General features: G+C 37.7%; 1 pseudogene across 1 annotated transcript; it reads right to left on the bottom strand.

The window, feature by feature from the left end:
* Positions 1–1,044: 1,044 nt before the first annotated feature.
* LOC143553487 (alpha-xylosidase 1-like) lies at positions 1,045–8,237 on the bottom strand (annotated as a pseudogene). The gene is made up of 4 exons (XR_013138837.1): positions 8,026–8,237; positions 6,771–7,136; positions 5,912–6,222; positions 1,045–2,946 (listed from the first exon to the last, which is right to left on the bottom strand). The product of XR_013138837.1 is annotated as an alpha-xylosidase 1-like (transcript).
* Positions 8,238–9,786: the final 1,549 nt, after the last annotated feature.

Here is a 9,786-nt window from a genome sequence, read left to right as displayed (position 1 = left end):
ATGAATTCAACCGAATTTGAAATTTTCTTAAGACAACCCGGTTTACTGGATTCCAATTCAAATACAATCTGAATCCAAATTCACTTTCAAAAACTTAATATCAATAACCCGACCATTTGACTTTATTATATTAGCATGTGGCTTTAATCAATACAATGCAACCAAAACAACATTAAACCCACAAAACAATTCTTGTAAAATCATAATTCTAACTCAAAACAATCTTGGATTCTTTCCAAATAACATTAGTTTGAGCCCTTATTGAGTGGGTCAGTAGCCCATTCAAAGTATTTATTTTGGTGGGCTTTTCTCTTCTCAAGACTCAAGACTCAAAATATCAACTAGAGGTCGCACAAATCGAGTATAGGAACCAGAACCAGGTAGGAATTGGTTTCGGGTATGGTCAACAAAAATGGGTCGGGTATTTGATCGGTTTTTACCGGGAGTTTTCGGGCTTCAGGTAGGGTCGGGTTTTGACCGGGTAAAGGTGGAACCAATTTTGGCGAGTCCGGTCTGGGGAGAAACCCAATACCAGATTGAGCCCGCGAATCAGGAATGTATAGGAGCCGGTTCCAGGTCGAGTCTAGAACCAGGTATTTTGTGCACCTATGAGACTCCACGTTATTGGGTGTAGAGGGTGCGGAACACCACCGAGGGGCGCGGAAGGGGGGCGGGGCGTCTTTGGAACGACCGACGCGGAAGAGGGGAAAAGGTGGGCCCTCTCTCTCTCTCTCTCTCTCCATCTCTCACACACACATGCATATATATGATATGTATATATTGGGGCGCTCAAGGGGCTTTAAACCATAGCGGGGCGTTATGAAGAAGGGTTTCGAAGCCCCGTTTTTTATGTGACGATGACGTGACACTGTAAAAGGGCTTCGATACCACCACCATAGAAAGGAGCCTAATATCAACTATTTTAACAAACAGAAATTGTAACATTCAATGGTTTATTAATCAAGTCAATAAACATCTGACTCACAATCCACATCAACAACATATAAAATCTCAACACATAATTAAAGTCCCAAACAATTACTTGTTGGTACTAAATAAACAAACTAATCACTTACTTTTTTTCCAAGTCATCAAGAATCTTTTACCAACCGGAATCTTTAACCCAATAACCTCCAACATTTTACTCTTATTCTTACCTTTACCTATTTTTAACTCTTCCAAAAAAACATGTTCTGTCTCAACCAACTCAACCTCGTACACATCCACACCACCACCACCACCATCCACCTCCACCGCAAACCCGCCGCGAACTCCGGCCAACCCGACAACCGTCACTTTCTCAATAACCAACCCTTGTTCAATAGCGAACTTACTCTCCGTAACTTCTGACCAGACCATAACTGAACCATTTTCAACTTTCGCCTTAAAGTCAACATACGTTAACTGCCCGCTACCCAATTTCATCTCAGGCAGCTCGTCATTATCGATGTAGAGCTTTCCCGACGCTTCACTATTTGTCGTCCCCGCGGGAAATGTAACAACCAATGTAAACGGTGTCGTTTGCGCTTGTTTTGATATTAATCCCCCCTTTGCATAGGGAGAATGGTGTTTTGATACAAATGTACATTGATAACGTGCAATGGCGCGTCCATTGAGAAAGACTCGGTTTCTTTTGCGACGACAACCCGTTTCAAATCGAACAAGTTGTACCAAGTTCCCGGAGGGAACATTACGCTTATTTTCGTTTGGTGTTTATCGAGCACCGGTGACACCATTAGACTACTCCCTAGTAAAAATTGCGTGCTTAGCCCGTATAACTTTGTGATGTTTGGGAACGAAAAGAAAACGGGCCGGGCTATCGGGGCGACCGTGGTGTGGGCCTCGTAGGTTAATGTGTATAAATAAGGAAGTAACTTGTACCGCATACCTAAAGCGTTTTTAGCTGATTTTGCGACGGATTTCCATTGGTAAAGTTCTTGTCGTGGTGAATAATAATTCGCGTGGTCTCTTGAAAACGGGTAAAATGCGCCTAACTCGATCCAACGGTTGCATAGCTCTTCGGTTGGGGCCTGGTAAAACCCGCATATGTCGGACCCCACCATTGGGATACCGAGTATACCAAAGTTTAGCATGGTGGAGATCGAGTATTTAAGATCGTTCCACGTCCCTTTGTTGTCCCCGGTCCAATAGGCCGCATACTGGCCTGATCCAACAAATGTGGATCGGGTCAGGATAAACGGGCGTTTGCCTTGAAGATTTTGAAGCCCTTTGTGTGTGGCAATGGTTTGAGAAAACCCGTATATGCTATGGGCGTCGTATTCGCGAACCCCGTTATAATGAACCGTGCTAGTCGCGATGGTTTTATACCCAATGGGGACTTGTGTCCCCGATGCGTTAATCTTGTACGGTGGTTCGTCCCATTTTGTTTTAGTTATGTTTTTACAATCCAAACAACAAATCCAACCGGGTCCGGTCCCACTTGGGCACTGCTTTCCTTTAGGGATCGAGCATAGGCCCGAACAAAAATTCGAGGCCTCGTTCATGTCAATCCATAGCCCATCTACTGGCACGAGCTCATGAAATCTCCAAATTTCATCAACCCACCAGGACACGGTTTTTGGGTTGAGGAAATCCGGGAAGTAAACAGGCCCGGGCCAGACTTGGGCTAGGAACGGTTTACCCTCGTATTTGATGAAGACGTCGTTAGCGAGGCCCCGTTGATAAGTGCCATAAGTAGAATTTACTCCAATTCCAGGGTCAATTATGACAATGTACTTCATGCCTTGTGAATGTATCTTGTTTAAAAAATTAATCAATTTCGGGCGAGGGTAATTTTTTTGATTAAGAGTGAAATCTTTGTGTCCGTCCATGTGATTTCGTCGTCATTCCAAATGACATCGAGTGGGATTTCGGCTTTTTTATAATTTTCGACAACGTCTTCAACTACTGATAGATTGTGGTATCCCCATCTACATTGGTGAAACCCTATAATATATATAGATATAAGAACTATGTTAGAATTTGTGTAATACACGAGCTGAATAACTATTGAAAAAGTTAATAAATCTTTTTAAAATGCATATAACATTAAAATAAAATATGTATTACATAAATAACATAAATTTTGTGAATCTGTAGGTAAAATTTTTTATACCACATTTGTAGTTATAATATATAAAAGAAATAAGAATTGTTGTTAAAATATCTTTATAATTGTTTTTTTCTGTGATCAATAATTGGTTTGAGCATAGATATTTTGACTATTAATTTGTGAACATGTTTATTAAAAAGAGTGACCTACAGACATGTGTCCCATGTATGGGCAAGGTCTGACTAGAAAACAAGGAAATCATGAAAGATTTTTGTTGCAACACTACGGCCGAGGGGTGTGGGGGGCTCTAATGGGGGCGCGAGTGGGGGCTCCAGCCAATAATATTATGACGTGTGGCAGAAAGAGAAACTGGATAAGGGGGGTGTTGGAGCCCCCGGTGGAGCCCCTGGCCCTGGTGTGGAGGGGCTCCAGCAGGGGCTCCAGCGGATTTTTTTTTTATTTTTTTATAAATATATTCAAAAAACGTATTATTAAAAAAACTCATAAATTATTTAAAAAAACACACATTAATGAAAAAACACATTAATATCTAAAAATAAAATAAAAATAAAAGTACTAAAAAAAACATTATTCTTATTCGTCTGGTAGTCGGCTGCAAAATGAATAAATAAATTTGTCCAAAAAATCTTGCTCATTTGGTAGTCGGCTGCAAAATGAATAAATAAATTTGTAAGTCATTTAACTTTTTTATTTAACTTTTTTATTAAAAATCATTTTTAAAAACGTTAAAACAATTACCGCAACGCCGATCCTCAGAAATGACAATCCAAGCCCGACACAAGGCTTCCTTCTCATCCGATGACCACGGAGTGGTTTTCCGTTTCGTCCTCGGAGTCGAAGCCGGTCCCGACCCATCCGTTGCAACTTGTTTTTTCCGACCCGTCCGTTGCAACTTGTTTTTTCCGGTGGGCGCGTCTTCTTTGTCCCGTAGCTTCACCGTGTGATTCTTGTGTCTCCAGAACAACAAAGTTAGGAGACGGTTGTATGTTGGATGGTTGAAAGCCGGATGATTGTTGCGGCTCCGAATAAAACATCGGTTGGTGCGGTGACGACCATAAATCGTCGTCAATATAATCTGAATCTAGGTTTGGGTACCAATTTCCAGCCATGTTTTTAAAAAAAAGTTTGGAAGATGGGTTGATTTTGGGTTTTTTTTTGAAGTTGTGGTAATTGTTTTATGTGAAATGGGTTATATATAGGAAGAAATTTTTTTTTTTTTTATTAAATAAGAGCCCAACGGCTCATTTTAAATGTCCAACGGCTCTTTCACACAATCCCATGCACCTTTACGCCATACTGGTCCCGCGAACCACCTTGCGCCTGCTTTGTTTTACGTGCTCGCGCCCCTCTCGCGCCCCGGTGGTGTGGTGCTCGCGCCTGGGGGCGCGAGCGGAGGGGCTCTCGCGCCCCCGTTAAAGCCCCACACCCCTCAGCTTAATATTTAAATTGTCTTTAATAGAACATTGATTGGATAGATAAGAAATCATAGAAATGCAAAAAAAAAAAAGATTAAATAATTGTTAAAAGATATAATTTTCTAATTTATTGGGATGAAAATAATTAAATAACTTGAATAAGAATGGATGCTCTACACAAGTTTGAAGAAACAATAATACTTAATTAAACAAATGACTTTATAAAATGTTATGTTTCCTTAAAGAGAAAAAACAATAATGTATTATGACTTCAAATATGATGATGTTATTTATATTCTAAAATAGATTTTTTGAATGATGTTATCAATCAAAGATTTAAAGGGCAAATTTGGTCTAATGAACTATGTTATTAGTATAAAAATGTCTATTCTATGATAAATGTTATCACTAAAAATATTTTAAAACATCAAACTATGTCTTAGTGTTTGATGCTTATGTCAAACAAAAATTTGTTTACATGAATATATTTTATAGGTAATTTGAAGTTTAATAGTCTAAGCGTTGATTTAGCGGTCGATAATATGTTATACCCTAAATGTCTCCAATGACACTCCTATTTTGACTTACGTTGTCTAAGGCAATACTACTTTAACAAAAAGCTAAATTTGTTCGCCCCTATCTTTTGTTACGTTGTTTAAGGCAATGTTACTTTAACAAAGAACTAAATCGGTTCACCTATATTTTGTTAATATCGTTTCAAAACAATTTATAACATTCTTATTGATATAAGAAAACCGGTAAATTATTCTTAAATACACACATAGTTACCTATACATTAGACTAGGATTACTCTTCTAACACAATGTGATTATGTGAATGTTAGAAATACACTTAATCACAAGAGTAGATTATTGTAGACAAATGAGGTATAATTTAAACTATTAAAATTCATTTATACTATACTATTTTACAGCATAAATACCCTCAAATCATTCCCTTTAAAACTTGTCACTTTCCTACGCTAATTAGGATATGTGTAGTGGGCGACAATTCCCCCTTTGTGGGGTGATTTTTGTTTGTAACCCCCCCCCCCCGCAACCCCAAGGCGATAAGAGGGGCGACAAGGAGGGGGGGGGGGGGTGTTTTGTCGCCGGGCTTCTTGTTTCAATTATTATTATTTTAATGTTTTGTGTGTAGCATATGTATACACACACCACTATATCTTTAAAACAAAAATTCTTCATTTAGTGACCGGATGTCACACAACAAAAATTACCCACGATTTATAGCCCTCACTACGACACTACACATGAGCTTATGGTTCTAATTTTGTCGGCCAACGTTATTGTATTTATTCAAACAAATATTTCTAACCAAAATAATATTTTTCTCAAAAAGCCCAAAATATAAATATAATATCTAGCTTGTTATGCACATGCTTGTAACATATACTAGTACTCACCAAGTGACCAGTAGGGCATAGGAGCGGGTCGACCAACAAGTTGTGTATATTGATCGACAACGTCAAGAGGACTCGGCCCCGAAAAGAAGTAAAAGTCGAAAACACCCCCGATCACTTTATATGTTAATGAAGTCCGTCTATACACTACGTCCATCCCGTTACTGTTTAACAGTAAAACCCCGTGTGCTTTCGCCTCCCCGCCCACGTTCCTCAAATCCATATACACCGGGTGTGATCCGTACAAGTCCATGTTAAGGTTTATCGCGGATTGATCCGTTGTCCACAATGTGTACGGATCGTTCGGATTTAACCTTTATTAGAGACAAATGTATGTAGTTAGTAATTGTTAGAGGTAGTTTTATGTAAATACGGGTGAAGTATGCAACTCCATAGTTTAGGGGGTGTGCATTGGTCGTTATACTTCGGTTTTGGGCTAAAACCGAATAAAAAATTGAAATGTTGGTTTTTTAGTGTTTGAAAACTGTTCGGTTTCGATTTTCAAATTTATGTTCGGTTTTTTTTCTGTTTTATCATCCGTGCTTGAAACTTTTGGTTCAAAAAGAAAACATTGGCAAAAAAATAATGAATTTTGGCCCAAAAAAAATGTTATTTAATAATTAATTAATTGATTGTTATACATTTGGCTAAAATATTTGGGTTAAGTTATATACTAAACTATTTTAAATTACTTGAAATAAAAATTTTAAAAATAATATAAGTTTGGTTCAATTTAAATTAAAAAAAAACATAAAACCAACCGGTTAATTTTTGTTCAGTTTCGTGTCAATTTATTTCAATTTGATGCACACCTTATCCCACTTTCACACCTTCATTACACACGCTTAAGAGTTTTAACAACCTTATTCCATGAGGTTGTGTGTTCTCTCCAAGCCCATACAACGACGCATCACTCGGCAACAACGTCGAAATCTCAAGGTACTGGTCTTTGAAGACCAGTGAATTGTACGGACTGGATTCGCCGGCCGCTGAATTAAACAGAATATCGCCAGTCCGTTTTCGTTTCACCGCAAACGAAAATGGATTGGCGATGTAGCTGAAAGTTAATTTGCCGCCCGCGAATTCGGTCAATGTACTGGGGTTTTGACTTGTTTGACCAGTGGGTTGTTTAATAGGTTGTTGTCTTGGTAACAAGTTGTATGGTACTTCCCATCGTTGATTTTGTGTGTCGGTGATGTGTACTCGTAAACGAGTTTCAGTTTCATATCTGAAATATTATGTTATAACATATTAAACCCCTGTACTAATAATAAAGACATAAAAGGCATTGTAACTTTCAACAAAGCATTGCAATCATAAATTATAGAATTGATTTTTATATACGCCCATTTAAAATTTTTTATATATATCCAACTAAACTAATTTTTGTTGTTAATGACCATTTTACCCTTTTCATTATATTTGTTTAAGCCGTTTTTATTATTTGGATTTGATCAACATTGACGATAAGCAAGTGAACTGAAACATCGTCAATCCTATTTAAGTCTTTTGCATGGATGTATATTATATTATATTTTAAATTACCCTAAATTATACCACTTTTAGGGGTAATGATTTTTTTAAGAACAAAGTCCCGTTACCCTGACAAATTGATTGGCCTTCCGCCCGAAAAAAAAAGGATACGTGACCCGCCCACCCACCTATGATGAAATCCACAACTTGTAAAACCCCATGGCTCAACGGTCAATCCAGATCAAATTGCTCAAGGAGAGACGTTAACCCACTAAATTTTTTAATAAGTTAGCTGAAAAATGAATGTTTTCCTAGTAGGAGGACAATACGTTGGGGGTGAACACACTATATGTAATGCTTCACTCATTTACAATAAATATTGATAAAAGGCCATAACAGTTCAACAAAAAACCAATATCTGATTATCAGTTATCAAATGAAAAAATAAATCAAAATAACAAATTCTAGAATTTGAAAAGTCATGGAGCTACTGTTGGACCAGCTGGCTTTTCGTAGTTTGAGGGGTTATCAATAATGTACAAAGTTTCATACATAAAGGGGTGTTTGTGATAAATAAACAATTTTTATGGGTAAAGTGAAACTAAAAAAACCTTGATGAATGAGTTTAGAGTGTTGAAGTTTACTTGACATGTAATTGCAAGTGTGGGATATCAGGACCATAGATATTATTTTTCTGGTTGACTTGAAGGTGGCCTATGAGTGCACCATCGGCGGTTTTATCGACCGAGATGAGGCGGTAGCCACTGCCTATCTTGGTGGCACCGGAATTTGAAATGCTTATAATAAGGATGATGGCAAGATAAATAAGAGATCTTGAAGAAGAGATCATGGTTGTGGGTGGTTGTACAAGAGTATAGAGTGTGTGTACAGTGGTATATATAGGGGAAACTAGAGGGAAATGGCTACATACAAGGATATTATTTTGGATTCACTTAGACAATAACATATGTAATATTCATGGGATTGTGATGGGTGAGATTGAGTTGAATGGATATATATTGGTTGGGTAAACGGGTTGTGTTCAGGTGGAACAAATTGTGTACGTGTTTGAAGTTAGAGGTGCATAAATCGGGTTTTTCAAATACCTGGTCGGGTATGCGGGTATTGAAAAATCGGGTATTGGCAATACTTGGGTCGGGGTTGGGTCCGGATATTGTCTTTAAAAACCATACCTAGGCCTGTAAACGAACCGAACGTTCGGTGAACTATTCGTGAACCGTTCGGCGGGAAGTTCGTTTATGTTCTTTTTTTAATAAACGAACGAACATGAACAAAAAACATGTGTTCGTTTAATTAAACGAACGAACATGAACACATGTTCCGTTCGTTCATTTATGTTCATGAACGTTCGTTTATGTTCGTTTATTTATGTATTAATAGAAAATTATTAAATATTATCTAGATATGTCATCTGCATAAAGGTTTTATATTTGTTAATTTGTGTTCATTTAAGTGTTTTTCATCTAAGTTCGTTTATGTTTGTTTGTGTTCATTTACATTTGTTCATGTATGTTCGTTTATCTTTGTTCAGTTATGTTCGTTTAGATTTTAAACAAATGAACACAAATGTCCCTTTTTAAATAAACGAACATGAACATATATATTTGTTCGATTAAGTGTCTATGTTCTTTTAAAGTTAAATGAAAGAACACGGACGTGCCATTTTTCGTGTTCATTCGATTCGTTTACAGGCTTTCATTATTCACATTGATGAATAAATCAGTCTCAATCTCTAGGCTTTGCCGATTTTATTTGTGTTCGTTTGTGTTCGTGAACACATTAATTTCCTTAATGAACGAACACGACCATAAAATCTCGTTCGGTAAATGTTCGTAAACCGTTCGTGAACACATTATTTTCTTAACAAACGAACATGAACAAGGCCTTGTTCATGTTCGTTCGGTTCGTTTACAACCCTAACCATACCCTATGCATTAGGTTCGGGTCGGGTCGGGTATAGAACTGGGTATTTGAATATCCTATTTCCGGGAATTGAAAAAAACCCTATTTTTGGGTTTTTTTCGAGTATAGATTGGATTTTTAAGGGGTTACAATTTTTAGGGGTAATTTCCGGTATTTTTCGAGGTAATTTCGGGTATAGATCGGGTATTGAACCGGTTTCGGTTTTCGGGTATTACCGGGTATAAATGGGGTCCGATTCTGGGTACGAGTTTTGGTACTGAAATGCATACCCAATCCGTACCCTACGGGTAGGGTCAGGTACGGGCTTGGGTATTAAAAACCGGGGTATAAGAGTTTTTTTTTCACCTCTATTTGAAGTTATAGGTGTATCATGTTAAACTTGAAAGTTGGATAATTAAGGGCGTTGGGTGATATATTGGACTACTAGCTTAATAGGGTCGTCCATAATACACGTCTATGGA

This window comes from Bidens hawaiensis, unplaced genomic scaffold (genome assembly GCF_021521415.1).
Source record: "Bidens hawaiensis isolate Kalapana, Puna unplaced genomic scaffold, B.hawaiensis_p1.1 tig00017249_1, whole genome shotgun sequence".
Taxonomy (NCBI): domain Eukaryota; kingdom Viridiplantae; phylum Streptophyta; class Magnoliopsida; order Asterales; family Asteraceae; genus Bidens; species Bidens hawaiensis.
The sequence above is the reverse complement of the archived record's forward strand: the minus strand, read 5'-3'. Positions and strand labels throughout refer to the sequence as shown.